Raw genomic sequence first — 17,557 nt, 5'->3', positions numbered from 1 at the left:
GCATACAGGTTCGTTTCTTTACTTCAGATATCTTATATGGGTTTTTGTTTTTTCGTTTTGGTATGTCTGGCCTCATAATTGGTTAATGTATGGGGAAACTTCTAATTAACATTTCAGTGTTAGGTTTCTTAGGTTGCACACACACTACAATACCCTAGTAGAGAACATTTATTAGAGAGTTTCAACCAGCCAATGACATGGGAGGAAGTAGATTTAGGAGACTTGCCGAAGATTGCTTGTTGATCTTGAACTACGATCCCGCATGTGTCAGGGATGACATTTCTGAAAGATGACGGCGCAGTGAGAGACATGAAGTCAATAAAGGAGGCAAATGAGGAAATGAAGCCGATATGTAGTTTTCATAAAAATAAGTTTATTCAATTTAAAAAGCAGTGAAGGTTGGGGCGCCTGGGTGCCTCAGTAAGTAAAACGTCTGCCTCCAGCTTGGGTCCTGATTACAAAGTCCTGGGATGGAGTCTTGAGTCTTTGTCTAGCTCCCTTCTCAGCAGGGAGTTTGCTTCTTCCTCTTCCTCTGGCCCCCATGCTCTCTTTCTCAAATAAATAAAATCTTTAAAAAAAAAATAGTGAAGGTTATTTATGTCTTTTCTCCTTTTTGGAAGTTAAATGGACTTTATTTTATGGCATGATGGCGATAATACGATAGATGATAATTTTCTCCCTAATTTCTTTACTCAGGAAAACAAAAATAAAATGATTATGTTTGTCTCTCAAAGGTTTTCTGAACATTTAGGGACAATTTAATTCCTTATGTTTTTCTATTTGCTTACTATACCCCCAACATCTTCTGCCTGCCTTACTGTCCCTATGGCATTTACTATCCTCGAATCAATTTAGAAATTCAAGCTCATGCCTGAACTGGTATCTTCCTCCTTCCCAGTTATTATGCAGGCTTTCTGTGATACTTACCCTCTGGTTTTATGGGAAAACAGATCCCCAGAGAGGCACTTGTTCATGCATATATGCATTCAGTAACAATTTGTTAAGGGCCTAGATGTTAGTGGAACAGCAGTGACTAAGACAGATGAGTCCCAGCTCTCCCCAGGCTCATTTTCTGTCGGGGTGGGGCAGGGGCAGAGCTGTTGGGTTGGGAGGGGGTGGGAGTAAGAAGAAACAAACAAACCCTTAGGTAACAGAATTCCATGTAGTAAGAAATGTGAGGCTATGGGGCCATTGCTGGTTATCTTCATGACCACCAGAAAGACTGTTGGTGGTGCTGGCAAAAGGGGGTCTACTTTCAAGGGGCAGAGGTGGGGACAGCTCCACAAAAGAAGTGATGTTTGAGTTGAGATCTGAGTGACAACAAAAAGCTCTCCAGCAAATGACTAGCAGAAGAGGGTTCTAGACCTAGGGAACGGCATGTACAAAGGCCCTCACCCAGAATTTGTTCTTTGGGTGTAAAACATGTAGAGTATAAGGAATAGAATAAAAAACTCTGTTCTAAACATATTAAGTTTAAGTCGATCATTGGCATCATTGGCATCCAAGTGAAGATTTTACATATGCAGCTGGATATATTCGTTCCAAGTTCAGACAAGAGGTTGAGGCTCTAGATAAAATTTAGGAAACATCAGCATATGGCTGACATTTAGCCAGGTAATGGGGAGAAAGATAGGGCCAAGGAATGAATGGAATGACTCTTGTGTGAAATGACATTGAGGAATCAAGGAGGTGCAGTCAGGAAAGGAAAGTGAGAAGGAGCAGCTAGTGAGGTCGGAGGAAATCTAGGGAAATGTAGAGATGAAAGTATTGCACAAATGAGAGCCACTGTGCCAAACTACAAAGTCAGTGGAATTTTTTAAAAATACAAAACGCAATTTTCATTTCTGTTGTTTTAAAATATCTGCAGTTTAATACATGTAAAAGCGGCTCCTTGCCCTTAATTCAGGCACTACTTGTCTTAAATTAACCCTAGTTCCACTTTCACCTTCCCACTGCTCAGCTCTGCTCGCTGCTTCTGCTTCCAGAACAGCTGGGACCCCTGGATGCTGAGAACCACACGCTAGGCTGAGGTATGTTCTCTGTCCAGAGCCCAGAGAGAGAGTGCAGCCCCTTGACACAGGGTTCACTCTTAATTGCCCTTCTAAATTTGAAGGCTTGTGTTCCTCTCCTGCTGAGAAAAGAGAATATAAATTCTTCTGAGATGCCAAGTTGGCTCCAGTTCCAAGATAGATTCAACCCCCATCTCCCTGTACCTCATCAATATAGATTAAATTTATTTTGCATAGAATAGTTTCAGTTTCCCTTTAACTAGGTTAGTGAATGATCAGATTCCCCACCTCATTCCTTTTTTTAGGCCGTTGCTGTCTTTAAAGACTGTCCCTTTTTCCTCTTTGGGTTCGAAAAACAGGCAGAAAAGCAGAACATTTAGAAAGCAGCTTCACATGGGGCTTCTCACATCCCTCTTTGATGGAGAGATGTCTGTGAAGACAGCCCGGAAACTGCTGAAGCCTCAGATTCTTTTGTATTATATTCTTTATTGTTATTATTCTCTTTTTGTATATCATTTAGGCAAAGGCATATGATGGAGCCAAAAAGTACTGGGACTGGAATTTGAGAAAACCAAAGTCTGTTCCTAACTCCAGGCAAGTAAAAGATCACTTTGATTTTCAGAGGCTCCCAAGGAAAGGGGGACAGGCTTCCCTGTAGGAGCTGTCTCATAGGGTAAAGCATAATTTTCAGAAGGATAAAATCCTATCTCTCAGGCAAATATAATAATACATGGCAAAGCTTTTATTTATTGAGGGGGGCATTAAGATGTTAAAACTGGTCAAAAGAGCATGGAAGATGTGCGTGTACGTGTGTGTATACACTATTTAATACAAAAAGTAAAAGATGGTCAGTTTAGATACAAAACTAATAAATGTCCAATAGGACAATAAACTGTGATCTTTATGCTTATCTACTCTATTGGACAAAAATTATTTGCATTTTCATGAGAAAAAATTTTTCATTAGCCCCTATACCTTCAGAGTTATAAAGTCAATAGAAAATTAATCTCAAGACTACACTGACAGAAGGCCCAGTAATCTTTTCTGCTTATTTTCAAATGTCATATAATTTTGGAGACAAATATATATGATGCTAATTAGCATTTCTTTAGCGCTTAGTACATGTTGGACAACACTGACGTACATTACCAATTTGAATCCTCACCACAACCCTATGAGGTAGGCACTTTTATTATCCCCATCTTATGAGAGAGAGACAGTTGATGCTCAGAGTGGTTAATTAATTATGCCAAGGTCATACAGCTCATAAGGCCGGGGTGGCAATCAAGCTGAAGTCTTATTCCAAAATCTTTATTTGAACTCTTGTTATTATTATGTGAAAGGTCAAAAGGAATAATGAATGTGAAGGTGCTTTAAAGATTGTGAATATGCTAGAGAATAAAAACTGTTACTGTTAAATCCAGCAATTCTTACTGCTGCCAGTCCAGAGGGAGGTGGGTTAATTATGGAAAAGGTCTATTGCCCTGGGAACGCCTCTGAGACTTTATCTTAAATCTATTCCCTTGAATTGAATAGGTTTTACTTAACACAGCCTACGTTTTCCTTCTGCCTTTTTTTTTTTTTTGGAATGGATTTCACTGAGACCATTTCTTAGCCCATTTTTTATTACATGCACGGAAAGGTGTTCCACTCTGAAACCTTTCCTCACGTCTCTTTGCATTTCTTTTCTCATCCTACGAAACTGGAAAGAACACAGGTCTCAGAACTGGATAGGCCCGAGTCTGAACTTCAGCACCAAGACTGATTCGGTGAAGATTTGGGGCACAGTACTTAATCCAGCTTGTTGTGAAGTCTCACGGCACCAGAATCCCTGGGGAGCAAAGGGGTATCACTCACTCAGCATGCAGGAGAGAGGCCTGAAGAATCTGAAATTTCAGGTCCTCACTGGGGAGAGAGCAGTATTGGAACTGACCATGAAGGTGGTTTGGAGAACTGATACTTAGTAGGACATGGGAAATGTTAGCTCCCTTCTTCCTGTCTTCTTTCCAGTGAAGTCTGTTAGTTTGCCATTCCTCTCCCCCGGTCCACCGCGCCTTCCTGCTCTTTCACTCCTGTCCTCTCTCCTCTGGTCCATCCACTGCCTCATCTCCTGTCGCCCCCCTCCTTCGCTTTCTCCTCTAGTCCCCTCTGCTCCCTTCCTTCCCTCCTTTTGTTCCCACCTCTCCCCTCCCCTTCTTTCCCTCGGTCTCTCCCATCTCCTTTGGTCCTCTTCCTTCCCATTATCTCCTGAACCTCCCCTTCCTTTCCCCTAAATTCCTTCCTTTCTGGGTTTCCCCTCCTCTTTCCTCTTCTCTTCTCTCTTACAAGGTCCCTGAGACCAGGTGGGTCCCTAAATTAGTCACCTTACTAATTCACTAGAAACTCAGGAATTTTAATCTAGCAGAACTGCTGGAGCCTCATTCTATTCCCTTCTCACCTTATTGATGAAGGAACTGAGAACAGAGAGAATAAACCCAAACCCTCGTATCCTGACTCCTGTCCGAGCTCCCTCTAACACATTGCTGAGCTACCTCTGCGTCTGTGCTTTTAACAGTGTCGTGGTTCATCCCCATCGTTGCCTCATGCTGTACTGGGGGGTTGGGGAGAGACGGGATGATGAATTATTGCTGTAGTTTGCTTGTCAGGAGTGTGATAAGGTCTTCTAACTCCTGAGACCACCAAAGAGAGTATGTCATAGTGCATAAAACAGGGAAGGTCAGGCTTCACCATCATGTGTGCAGTGTCCTCCTTAACCAGTCAGGAAAGCAGCAAGCCCAAATTGCAAGCTAACACACCTGTGATCATTTCCACAGAGAGCCACAGTTTTTGCACTCAGTGTCCCTGGGAAGGGAACAAAATGGCGTCTGGCAGAAGAGAAGGCTGGTGAGGAAGAGAGGTAATGAATTCGGGGACGGCAGCCAGAGACCAAGCCACCACACTCACCATGTCTCCTACAAATGTCTTAGTGGAAAAATGAAAATGCTCCACCAGAAGATATACTTCCTCCCCAGACACACTGAGGGAGGGAGCTGAGGGGGTGCTCACCTCAGGGAAGGCCTAGCTATGGAGTCTCTAGAGTTACATGAGCCTACATTTAATTCCCTTGTGCTATGTCTGAACCTTTAATCGGTGGTGGTTACTGGCTTTAAGGCAGCTGTACTTGGGGGAGGGCCCAGTATCCACACTGGGGTCGGAACATTGACCAGCTGTTGCCCCTCTTTACCCCGACTTGGGGAGGGCAGCAATAATTTGGGCGGCTTCTCTCAGGGCAAGGTGGAGAAGAGGCAAGTCTACAGACACAGAAGGTAGATTTTTGGTTGCTCAAGACCAGGAAGAATACAGAATTTCTTTTTCAAGTGATGAAAGTGTCCTGGAACTAAATAGTGGTGATTGTTGCACAACTTTGTGAATATGTTAAAGCATTGAATCGTATATTCAAATGGGTGAATTTCACAGCATGTGAATTACATTTTGATTTTTTAAATTTGAGGGGGATAAAAAGGGCCAAGGTGGGTTTTGGCCCAATGCTCAGCGTTGTCAAGGCCAGCAGCTGCTCTCTCCGCAGGTATCCTGCCTGCATATTGTAAGTGTTTTTAAGTGTCTTATGTACTTACTCATAATTTTCATTCTTATGGTGGGATGATGGTCTGCTTTGTGTCATAATTCATGAAGAGATCTTTCCAATGCTGACGATTTAAGAATGTTCCACATTTTACTATTACAGATGTCAAACAAGGTCAAAAAAGTTCTCTGCACTCTGCCACAAATCTTGGTTTTTCCACAAACTTTCTCTTGGAATCTCTATTCTGATAGTGCTGGATGACTCATTGTCCCTATTTTAACTCTCTGTCCCTTTTTGCCTACAGTTTCACCTTGTCCCCCTTAGGTAAGCCTGTCATAAAAATCTAGCTCCTCTGACTTCATCTGTGTTGCTTTTTTTTTTTTTTTGGCTGGACTCTGCACAATTTTGTCGTGTTACTTGTTTACCTCCCTGACTGCTCTGCCAGACTGTGAGCCGCCTGAGGTCAGACACAGTGTCTTATTAATTTCCAATTCCCTATTGCCTCTGCTTGGCAGGTGGAATGTATAAAATAGATGTGAATTGAATTGAATTGAATTGAATTGATTCTGAAGAACAGTGCTGAGGGTGTCTCTCTGCTTCTGTTGAGTAAGTCTCCTTAGGGCTAACTGCAAACACTGGAATCACCTGGTTAAAAGGCACGAGTGTCTCTCCTTACTTGCCATGATGCTTTCTCAAAGCTGATACCAATTTGTAGCACCACCTGAAAGGAACACCCATATCACCAGCAACTTGCCAGCCCATCCATTTTTTAAAAATGCTAATTTAGTAGGTGTCAAGTAACATTTCAAGGTTGCTTTAATTTGCATTTCTTTGATGACTACCAAGGGTGAACATTTTCTCAGGCCTTTCTTTACTAGTTCTATTTCTCCTTGAGGGAATTGCTTGTTCATATGCTTCATCCATTTCTGTATCAGAGTAAAGAAATATCATGAATTTGAATAGGATCCTTTTATATTTTATATGATCTTATATGCTATCACGAATGATATATATTTTTCATATTCTATATCTTTTCTTACATTTTTCCTGTTTTTCCTTGTACAGAAGTTTAAAATTTATATATGTTACTTTCTTTTTTAAGATTTGAGCTTATTTATTTATTTGTTATTTCTCTATCAGAGTAAGAGCAGGAATAGGGAGAGCTGCAGACAGAGCAGGCAGAGGAAGAAGCAGTCTCCCAGCTGTGCAAGAAGCCCCATGTGAGCTCGATCCCAGGACCCTGGGATCACAACCTGAGCTGAAGGCAGACACTCAACCGACTGAGCCAGCCAAGCCTCCCCATGCATCACTTACTTTCCTTATAACTCTTTACGAAGTTTCAGGCGGAAAAATGTTCTTTTCCACAGTCTTTTAGTCAATGTTCTGTTCTTTTCTCATAATAAAAAAATTAATTCGTTTATCTAGCTAATTATGTCAAGTCTTAGCTATTTTTAAAACTGTTATCACTAATTTCTATACCTCTTATCAAATATTTCTTGGGCCAGTTATGATTATGTGACTGCAAGTAACATAAATCCAAATAACAGTGGTTTAAACAAATAGGGGTCTAGTTTTCTCACTCTATAGGAAGTCCAGAGGTTGGTAGCTTTCCTGAAATGTGCCTGTGGAATTTTAGTTCACAGCAGTAACTGAGTAATGGCACAGAGAGATCTGTGCCATTGGAAAAAAGAATTTCCTACTTATATTTCCTGCTTGAAGAGGGCATGCCATACCACACAGGACCGCAGGAGAAGCTTGAGATTTTGGTCAGAAGCAGTCACTAGAGAAGGCCTAGGCTGGAGCCTTTACTGGGGTTTCTGTAGGCAAGACAAGGCAGGTCAGAGTAAACAGGTTACGAATGACTCGTTTGAATAATTCTGGTGGGTTTTGGGCTATTAGGGTGGTCTCTCTAGTTGCCTGGTACCTGGCCCTGAGGTGCTTTTGGACTGGAGAAATATTAGGTTGGTGTGTAAGACTTAAATAAAAGGGGTGGTAGGTGTGTACAGGAGAAGTACAAGTAAGCTTTTTACTGTCTTGAGATATTAGCTAGCCCTGGAAGGGCCATTCTCCCCGGCCAGTAAGATTTTCAAGCTGTCAAGACATCGTCAGATACAAAAAAAGTTCAAAAACAAAATGAAACAAACCATGACTGATATAGTAGCTTTTGGCATCATTTCAGTGTCTCAGTGATTTGGGGCTGGCGACTCTAAAATTCTCCTTGCCTTTCCCTATGCTTACCACCTCAGGGTTCCAAGATGGCTGCTGCAACTCAAGCTATCTTATCTATATTTAAAGCAGGAAGAATGTTGCATTCAAAGCAGCAGGAAGGAAGGGCAATGGGAACCACATCAGTTTCTTTTATCAGGAAAACAAAAATTTTCTCAGAAACCAACCAGCAAACTGTCACATATGTCCCATTAGTCAGAACTATATCATATGGTCACATCTAGCTAAATTTAATTCTTCCTGCTTTAATAGTAGAAGACAACAAAAAGAGAAGAAGGTTGAGAAAGACCATTGAAATAGCCAACTAAGAGTGTCTGCCACACACCTTCCTTCTCTCCCTTATATTATAAAAATACTATTTTGTGACACATTAAAATACTTTAAAAGTATATGCGTGTGTATGTATATATATTCATGTATATAGTTTTATTTCCATTTATTCTATACCAATGCTTCTATAAATTATTGGGCCATTTAAGTCTCTTTATTTGGCTCAATTAATCTGTGATCTATCTAACATATTTCTTTAATCCTTATTCTATTATATAGAAGTTTTTAATGGCTGATATTGGCAGGAGCCTCACTGCCTTTCTTTTCTATATTCCCTGTTGATGGAATTATTATTTTTATGCATATATTCTCAAGTGATTTTGTGGATTGAACATAATTATTGGGCTTTCTATCAGAATAGTGTTAAATTTATAAATTTAATTAAACTCAAATACAGTTATTTTGGTTGGTTCAGATATTTTAATATTATTGTCTTTTTACCTTGGAATTGTCTCTATTTCTTATTTGAACTGTCATCTTTTAAATGTTCTAATAAAGTTTTGAAGTTTTCTTTTTAAATGTCACATGAAGTAGTTCCTAATCATTTTAAGTTCAGAAAGTTGTATGTGTGATGTGTGTGTGTGTGTTTTAATGTGATCTTTTTTTTTTTAAATTTCTTTATCAGGCTAATTAAGTGTATGTAGGAGTTTTCTTGTATTTTGTGTTTTCCCTGAAAATCAAACTGCGTTTAAATGAACTTGTAAGTTATAGATAAGGGACTTGCCTACTTGTTGGTCAACTCTCACCTTCTGTATCAGTTAGTTTGGGACTGATTGTAAGGAACAGAAAACTTAAGCCAAACTTTCCTAAACATGGGAGGCTCACATCACTGAGGTCAGTTCAGCAGCTCTACCAGGTAATGAAAGGTTGAATTTCTGCTTAGCTCTTCACTCTGCTGTTGGTCCTCGTGGTGATCAGATAGCCAACACTAATGACTAAGTGTGTGTACTTCCTAGGGTGCCTGGCTGGCTCAGTCGGCAGAGCATGTGACTCTTGAACTTGGGTCCAAAGTTCAGAAATTACTTAAAAATAAAGTCTTTAAAAATTTTTTGTGCACTTCCTTATTCATGTCCGTTAAAGAAAAGATAGTATTTCTTTTCCAGACCTTCTCCTCAACCAAACTCCCCTCTTTCCCAAATCTTTTTCAGTCATACTGTAGCTTATGCCTTGCTTACACCGGGGCCAATAACTGGCTAAAGGGATGGATGAATTTAGGCTTTTAGACTTGAGTTGAGAGTGGTGAAACTGTTCCCCCAAAGCGTGTGGGGTTCATAGAGAAGCTCTGACTATCACCCCCCCTCAACCAACTCTAATCGCTACCACACATTAGGGTGGTTACCAAGAGTTGAACAATGGACATCTAGGGCAACCATAATATCCATCACACTTCAGATGCCACTTTTTCCAGGACACCTCCTTTGCTGCCCTAAGTCCAAGTTCCAGGTCTCTCTTATGTGCTCTTTTAACACAGGGGATCATATCTTAATAGACCTCCCAGCTGACTTATGGGACCAGAAAAATAATAATGTACTTATAATCCTCTGGCCATCTTATAAGGAAGATCTATCCTCCTCATGGGAGAACTTCACTGGACACTTAAGATGTAAGACTTAAGTAGCCTTCATAAGAAAAAGAGATCCATAAGTGCAGCTTTCAGGGCAGACCCAGGGCCAGGGTCCTGTCCCTAGACTGGGAGACTGGGGGTGGAATAGGGTGGTTAGATGAGGAGGTTAAAGATTGATGTAGAATGAAGACAAAGATGTTTATGGGGACTTTCAGAGAGAAACTCTGAGCCTTGTGAAGTGTACACTACTTCTATGCATTCCTCAGTGAAATATCCTTCATCTGTGCATAATAGTGAATTTATTTTAGGAGCATGAAGAGAAGGGCAGGAGTTTGCATTCAAAATGGTAGGGCAAGAATGGGAAGGAGCCTTGCAACATCAGGACATTGGGTTTCACTTGTCTGTACTCCTCCCTAGACTCCAAATTCTGTGAGGGCAGAGTCCAGGTCTGTCTTGCTAACCTCTTTGCCTAGCTCAGTACCTAGTACATAGGAGCTTAGTAAGTATTTGTGAATGAATGAATGAACAAATGAACAAACAAACAAGCTTGGTAAAATCAGAGAAACATTGGTCAAATCCCAAGTCTGCCACTTTTTTAGCTGTGGAATGGGGAATACGATAATCTCCTATGTAATCTTATCATGAAATTTGTATCTAATTTAAAAAATGGTAACCAGAACTAATTATTAGCTCTTCCCAATTTCTACAAGCTAAGCTGCAAATACTAATAGTAACAAACACTAACATTTATTAAACATATTCTTTGAGCAAAAAAGCACCTCATGTGTATTACTTTAATTTTAATCCTCTGAACCACCCTATTCTTCCAGGACATTCCACATGCCCAGCATCCAACAATACCTCTAGTCACTCACAGGCACTAAAATCTAGGTAGGGAAAGAAGGAATAATGCTTTGCTGATCTGTTATTTGCTACTTCACTTTCTAGAGATGCACAGCTTAGTTACTATAACAAGATTGGATAGAATGTAAGTGACTGACAATTTACTTTTAATAGATTCATGGTGGTTGTAGTAACAAAGACCACATGACCTTAGAGGCAGGTAGAGGCTGAGCTTGTGGTCACTAGTAATAGGAAATGTCTGAGAATGGATTTCTGAGTATCAGGAATCAGTGAGCTTTATTTTCTCACAAGGTCCATTCCTGGAACGTTGAAAATGCTGAGGGCTAAATTCAGATTTCTAGATGATATTCAAAGATTGGCTAGCAAGGAGAAAGAAAGGAACTTTTTTTTACTGTTCATATTAGTCCTCTGGACATATTAGCATTTTGGGATGTGAGTTTTCTCATTTCTAGAATAAGAATAGTAAGATCTGATTCTTATCTCTCATGGGAGTGTTTAGGTGTTTAATAAAATGATGTTTGGGGTTTCTCTATGGAAAAATGCTACAGAGATACAAATCATTTCAATCACTAAATATATATGAACTCCATATAAACTCTGAAGTGTTGAAGGAGAGATAGTACAGACTCACTTAAGATTAATTTCTCTGTGAGTTTCAGATCGGTATTGTGTACTTAAATCTCCTGAATAATATCTTCAATTCTGCATGTATATAAAATATAAATAAATGTATTCTTATAGTTGTGGATGCTCTTAGATACAGAATTATGTGCCTGTTGCTGTTCTTAACTCCTTAGATTTCTGTCTTTCCAGAAGGTATCAAGTGATCACTTTGACAATATTGTATAAACACTATCATATGAAGTTATCACTTGCTTTACAAGTCAAAGGGACTTCTCAAAGCCTAAAGCAGCTGGCAAAGAAAAAATATAACAAGAAAAGCTGACTTCAAGAATTTCAAATTTTTTAGACTAAAACAACTCCATTGTTTAGGAAAAGTGTTTTCATCAAAGCAGTAGACAATTTCAATCGAGAGCGATAATGATGGTCATAATGATTGCTATTAAGTTTTGGTGGTTGAAAGGAACAAGCTTCAGGTACCTGAAATAGATCCCTTGACATGGAACGTTCCGTCTCTCCCTGTGAGCTTTTTTGTCACTAATCCATGGGGAGACCTGTGTTCCACTCCTGATTTGGTGGGTGTGGGTGATCTGGAGAAAGTCACCTAATCTCACTGCATCTGTTTTTCTACCTGTCAAGAGAGGAGATTGGAGTAAATAATCTCTACAACCCTTTCAGCTCTATGATGTTGTGATTACTTTCAATCATTTCCAGAAAACTTAGTGCTTGTCTTCAGAACAGTGTTAAGCAACAGCCTGAAATGAGAGCTTAAAATTAAATGGAAATCACCTGGGTCACTGTAATAGCTAATGCTGCCATTATCGAGTGATCCCATTAAACCAGATCCCGCCCCTCAGACTTCTAGTTTACCATCCATTTAATCCTCAGAACAACCTCCTCAGGATTTAACAACTTGCAGAACTTCCGTTACCAACCCACTGGTCTTTTCACCTATGTAAAGGCAGATCTAAAGCCTGTGGATGCCGCCTTAGAACAGTGCAGGGAGAGATGTTTGCTTTACATGGTTTTTACCCTCTATTGGCATTTGCTTAGGTGTTCACCAAGCCCGGAGCAGATCAATTCTTTGTCTTCATCTTCCAAGACATTTTGGTAGCATTTGGCATAGTTGATTGAGTCAATTCTTAAGACAATTGCCTCATGAGCCTCCGAGGACCTTGAACCTGCCTAGGTCTCTTGGCACCACTCCGGCCACTCTTTCTTGGTGACCTTTGCTGGCTCATCTCCCCAGCTTCCACTTGTTGAAGGGCCTTTTCTTTTCTCCACCCGCACTCACTCTCTGGTGATCTCATCTGGGCTTGTGGCTTTAAATAAGACCTATACGCTGATGATACTAAAATTAAACTTCCATCCGGAGCTCTGCTCTGAACTCCAAACAAATATATTCAACCGCCAGCTCAACAGTTTCACTTGGATACCTGATGTCAAACAGAAGAGACCAGAACTTTTGATTTTTCTCCTCCAAACCTGCCCCTCCCACCATGTTCCAAAATGCAGTCAAAGGCCTTAGGATGGCCCTAGCTGAGAAACTAGGAGTCATCCTGGATTCCTCCTTTTCTCTCATGTGGCACCTTTAACCCATTGGCAAATCCTGTCAGCTCAAGCCTGGAAAGTTTTCCAGACTCAGAAGGCTGTTCACAGGATCCTTCATCTCCCCCTCAGTCCACATGTCTAACACCTTTGCCCAAGACTAGTGCAATAACCTCTGATGGGTCTCTTAGTTTTCACTCTGGCCTCCGATCCATTCTCCAAACAGCAACTTGTGATTCCTCTAAAATGCCTGTCATTGCAAACTCAGGGGCCTCTCTTATATTGGCAGCACAGTCCCAACTTCATAGCTTGGTCCGTGAGAGCCTGTGGGATCCCCCTTTCCAGGTCTCTCTGCATCCACATCTCACTTACCCACTCCGGCTACCCTGGGCTTGTTCTTTTCTGTCAACACATCCGGTAGTCTCAGGTCCTGGGACCTCTTTACTTTCTCTTCTCTCAGTCAGACAAAGCTCTCATCCAGATATTTGTTTGTTTCAGGTTCTAACTTCATCCAGGTCCCGGTCAATGGCACCTTATCAGAGAAGTCTCCTCTGACCTGCTCTTTGAGAAAGAGGTGTCCCCTTCTCCTAGATGTGTTCTATGCCCTTCCCCTCCTTTTCTTTCTTGTTAACTGTTCACATTCTTCTCTGGCTGGGGCTTTGTCTGTTGTGTTTAATGCTCCATCCCCGCGGTTACAACAGTGTTCAGTACATAGCAGGTGCTCAATAGGTGTTTGTGGAATGAATGAATACATAGACAGACATTATAATTACAAAATCAAGTTTTATGACATGAATAGATAATTCCATGAAGGAGAAACCGTAACAGTAAGAAAACACCTTGGCAGCCATCAAGTCTGTTGATGTGACTTTTGAAAGGTCTAGACTTTCTCTTGCCCGGCTTCAGTTGCTCAGGAGAGGTCCCACAAGGAGAGGTCCTTGTTTTTAACTTCCTGTCTGCTGCCCTGGAATGCAGTGGGCTCCCCAGACCTTGGCCGTGTATTTATCTCTCCACCTCCGTCTCCCCGTTTTAGGTTTTCCATGTTCTGATCACCTGTGTGGACCCTTTTCTTGACTTTCACATTTATGCCAGCACTATCAAAGCCCAACTAATTAGTAAAATAATATATTGTCATTGTTTTATAGTCATTATCAAAGTAATACATATTCAATTTATAATTAGAAAAAAAACAAGGTAGAAAATAAATTAACCAGAACTCTTGCACTTACTCTTCAGAGATACCCTTCAAAAGACTACTAACATTTTGGTTTAACTTAACTCTGAGTAAGAAGCTACCTTGCCCCAACTGTGGTCATATATCTAGATCCTCCCTGGCTGGTTTAGTCCTCTGGTCTCCTTGACAGAAAAAAGGAAAAGAATAGAAATGAAATACAATGTAGCATTGTATTCATTGGGAATCAGCAAAAAACCCAACAAAACTAAAAACACATCTAAATAATGGTATTTATCACCGTTCTGGTGATGTTGTCGTTAAATTTACAAATTTGTAATATTTATATGTAACATGTACATATACATATTGTACATAATTTCATATAAATAATTTCAAGAACTTTTAAAAAAAGATTTTATTTATTTGACAGAGAGAGACAGCAAGAGAGGGAACACAAGAAGGGGGAGTGGGCAGGGAGCTGAGCAGAAAGCCTGATATGGGGCTTGATCCCAGGACTCCGGGATCATGACCTAGGCTGAAGGCAGACACTAATAACTGAGCCACCCAGGTGCTCCTCATTTCAAAAATTTTTAATTGCAACAGTTATTGTGACTATATGAAAGACTGACAATATCTTATAAGTTATAGAAAATAGTCATAGCTTTTTTAAAAGTTATATTTAACATACTATATTCATTTCAGGTATACAGAATAATGATTTGATATTTGTATATATTGTAAAATGACCACCGCAGGAAGAATAGTTAACATCTGTCACCATACATAGTTTAAACATTTTTTTTCTTGTGATGAGAACTTTCAAGTTTTAATCTCTTAACAATTTTCAAATGTGCAGTATTAGTGACTAAGTCACTATGTTGTACATTACATTCCTATGACTTTGGGAGTTATTTTATACTTAAAATAATCTAATAGCAGAAAAACTTATACAGGATGATGTTATTAGTATATCTATTTTAGCCAAAATACAATAGTGTAATCTTGGAAAATCATCTAAGTTCAATAATAAGGAAATGGTTAAGTTGTGATATATCTTAAAGAGAAAACTTCATTCATTATTTCAAAGTACTATTTTAATATATTTACTGCTATTACTTTTATTTTTTTTGTTTTATTTTTTATAATATGCAATTGTTGATCCCTAAGAGTTTATACTCTGTGTCAGATGTTTGTGACCTCCTCAGCAGTGGTTCCGAGAACCCATCCTCTTTGCCCATCTCCTATGTAAGAGGTTGAAAATACTATATTGGACTTCCCAGCCCCCTTCACAGCCAGTGCTTGTCATGACCCACTCCTCGCTAATGAAATCCAAAGGGAAGCCAATTGGACTACAGCTGCAAAAAAAGTTTTATCCCTAACGAAGTCAGGCCCATTTAGAGGACCCTTTTAGCCTTTGTCTTTTTGCTCTGCCTTTTAGCTTATGAAGACTGATTCTGGAGGCTGTGGCAGCCATATTGAAACATCACCAGCTCTTCACTGAGGGTGGGGTAGAATGACAGAAAGACCCTTAGTACGAGACAATACCACCGAGTTACTGAAAAAACTCAAAGAAAGATTGCTTCAAGACTTTTTGATAACTAAACAATAAACGTCCCTGTGGTTTGAACCACTATTAGGTTTTCTACTACTTGAAGCTCAATGCATTCTAACCAATATAGCCAGACAAAAATAAGACTCACTGGCATATAGAGCTATCTAAATATATGGAAACCACACAGTGACAGGAAACATCACAATAAACACACAGATTAATTTAAAAGTATGTTATGCTCTTACAGAAGGAAGAGAGAAAAACTGATAACCCAATGCGTACTTATGTGCTGCTAGGTTCCCTGGATCTGTTCATGTTTCTTGGTAGAAAAAAACATCACTTTTTATTTCTGATTAAAATAAAACGAGCATCCAGATACCTTTTTTGGCTCGTAATCTTTTCCAAGTACGTATGTCTCAGAAAGCAGCCTTTTAGGGAGTGATATGGTGGTGTTTTTTTCTCCCTCCCTATATCCTCTGACCTCTTTTATTATTATAGAATACTACTAAATTATGTAAGATGGAGCTCCCTGGGATTTGAGGATGTACTTCCTGGTGGAGGTGGGGGAAGAATATGATTTCTTTATTGATCCAGTATTGGGAGTCTCTTCAATTCAGGCTGTGTCTACTCAGTACAAATCTGTTTTTGAAGATGATAACGAGTAATTGAGTTTGCTGAAAAGGAAATTGATTCCCTAAAGCTGGAGAAGTTGGTGACAAACAGCTTTTTATAAATAGAATTTAGAAATAGAATTCTAATGTATCCTATTTTTTCTAAATGGTAGATGACCCTTAGGTGAAACAAAAAGCCAGGAGAATGGACTCTGTGATTATTGTCAGTGAGGTGGTGAATCCTTGGTTTGGTATAGACTGTGAGAGTGGAATTTAAATAGCACCTAAGTGATGAAAGACTCTGGCTCTGCCCTCCAGTGCTTTTTTTTTTTTTTTTTTTTTTTTTAAGATTTTATTTATTTATTTGACACACAGATCGCAAGTAACCAGAGAGGCAGGCAGAAGGAGAGGAAGCAGGTTCCCTGATGAGCAGAGAGCCTGAAGCTGGGCTCGATCCCAGGGTCCTGGGACCATGACCTGAGCTGAAGGCAGAGGCTTTAACCCACTGAGCCACCCAGGTGCCCCCCGCCAAAGCTCTTAAATGATGATGGGGTGGAGGTGAAGTGACCATAACATGTTTTATGTCTGTGGTCATTGGTGTTGGTTGGAGGCTCTGGCTGGCTGCAAGTAGTGGCAGGAGAGAGGAAATGTGCCTCCTTCATCCTTTACTTCATCATGATAGTCGGATGAAAGTTATCTGCAAGTAACAGAAAACCCATCTCTAAGTGTCTTATACAGATGTCTGTTTTCTTTTTGTTTTCCCCATAACAAGAAACCCAGAAGTAGGCTGATGCTCATTTAACTCAATTGATCAACAGTACCACGGGGCACCTATTCTTTCTTTCTTTTTTTTTTTTTTTTTCAAGATTTTATTTATTTGATAAAGATCACAAGTAGGCAGAGAGAGAGGAGGAAGCAGGCTCCCCGCTGAGCAGAGAGGCTGACTCGGGACTCGATCCCAGGATCTTGGGATCACGACCTGAGCTGAAGGCAGAGGCTTCAACCCACTGAGCCACCCAGGCGCCCCAACACCTAGTCTCTTTCTATCTATCAGCTGTAGCGTCCTTAACATGCTGGTCTTCACCTTCCTCATTGACTCCTGATGATGGCAAGATGGCTGTACTCCATCATTTGAATTCAAGGCAGAAAGAAGGGAATGGGACAGGAGGATATTACTAGCCATATATATGTATATATATTGGACAGCATATATATATATATATAAAATATATTATATAAGTATATAATATACATATTAAAAATTTGGAAAGCAAAATATTTCACAGAAAAATTCAGGAGAGATATATTTATATAATTATACTTATGTATATTTATATAAATATCATACATATGTATGTATAAGATCTGGAAAGCAAAATGTTTCACAGAAAAATTCAGGAGACTTTTGTTTCTGTGTCAAGGGTCCAGATTGTACCACATGGCCATCCCTTGATGCAAGGGAGCTGAGGTAAACAAAATAGCTTATCCAATTGCCT

General features: G+C 39.9%; 1 long non-coding RNA gene across 1 annotated transcript; it reads right to left on the bottom strand.

Annotated features, from left to right (window-relative positions):
• Positions 1 to 351: 351 nt before the first annotated feature.
• Positions 352 to 13,336, bottom strand: LOC131840128 (uncharacterized). Its single transcript, XR_009357210.1, has 3 exons — positions 13,097 to 13,336; positions 11,657 to 11,807; positions 352 to 568 (listed from the first exon to the last, which is right to left on the bottom strand). It is a non-coding gene; the product is annotated as an uncharacterized LOC131840128 (long non-coding RNA).
• Positions 13,337 to 17,557: the final 4,221 nt, after the last annotated feature.

This window comes from Mustela lutreola, chromosome 9 (assembly GCF_030435805.1).
Source record: "Mustela lutreola isolate mMusLut2 chromosome 9, mMusLut2.pri, whole genome shotgun sequence".
NCBI lineage: Eukaryota > Metazoa > Chordata > Mammalia > Carnivora > Mustelidae > Mustela > Mustela lutreola.
Note: the sequence above shows the minus strand (reverse complement) of the source record. Positions and strands in the feature narration are given on the sequence as shown.